Below are 1073 nucleotides of genomic sequence, written 5' to 3'. Positions count from 1 at the left end.
AACCTGGTTAAATATAGTTGTTAAATTTAAGAATGAAATTCAAGACTATTGCTATAGCTTTGTGATGATATTCTCTACAATAATACAGTTTCTAATATGTAGATTTTAACACTAATTAATAGGGTTAATGAGCAAATAGAGGATTTTTTTCTGAATGTTTTAGTTCAATAGTTTATGCTTTTATATCTTTGTCTGCTTATAGTAGAGTACTTTATGCTAGAAATCAGCAGCTTCTAGTCCAGCTCATCTTCCCCAAACTCCCCAGAAGTAATCACTGACGAGTTACTCCACTACATTTTTCTAAATTACATAGATGATATCTTTCTAAATGATATCTCCAAAACATCATTATATATAAATTTAATGCTTGCTGTATCCATAGGACTATTGAGTTAGTGCACTTAAAACACTGCTTCATTTTTAGCACTTCTCAAGGAAGGTACAATGTTACCTTTTATATTTTGAGAGAACAGAAATAAGAGATAAAAAAATGACCACCTATAGGCCAAATGAACTTTACAGCATGCTTTTGTAAGCAATGTCTTATTGAAATGTGGCCAGTTTATGGTAATCTCTATGGTTGCTTCACACTGAAGTACCTGAGTTGAGTAATTCAGTCTAGTTCTCTAGTTCTTATTACTGACAAATTCTAAAATATTTACTACACGGCACTCTTTAGAAAAAAAATTATTCCAAACTCTGAGATAAAGTCTTGGTTTTGTTTTGCTTTGTTTTGATTAAGTTGCTTTTTGTTTTTTTGTTTGTTTGTTTGTTTCTGTTTTATTTTTTAACCATAGACAGTACTACTGAGTCCCTTTATTACTAGACAAGAAAATAACACTAATAATCTCTCATCCTTCTCCATCTGCCACCTGAAAGAAGCCCTAATGGCCAAAATTTGTGCAACAAAATAAACAATAAGATACTAAGTTGGAGCAATAAAGGAATGGGGCTGAGGAGTAGTTCACTGGCATAAGCACCTGTTTGACAAGTCCTGAGTTCAATCCCTAGTACTGCAAATAGTAAATAAATAAAAACTTTAAAAAGGGCCAGTGAGATAGTTTAGTGATCTA

The sequence above is a fragment of the Octodon degus genome, unplaced genomic scaffold (assembly GCF_000260255.1).
Source record: "Octodon degus isolate 3935 unplaced genomic scaffold, OctDeg1.0 scaffold00241, whole genome shotgun sequence".
NCBI classification, from domain to species: Eukaryota; Metazoa; Chordata; class Mammalia; order Rodentia; family Octodontidae; genus Octodon; species Octodon degus.
Note: the sequence above shows the minus strand (reverse complement) of the source record.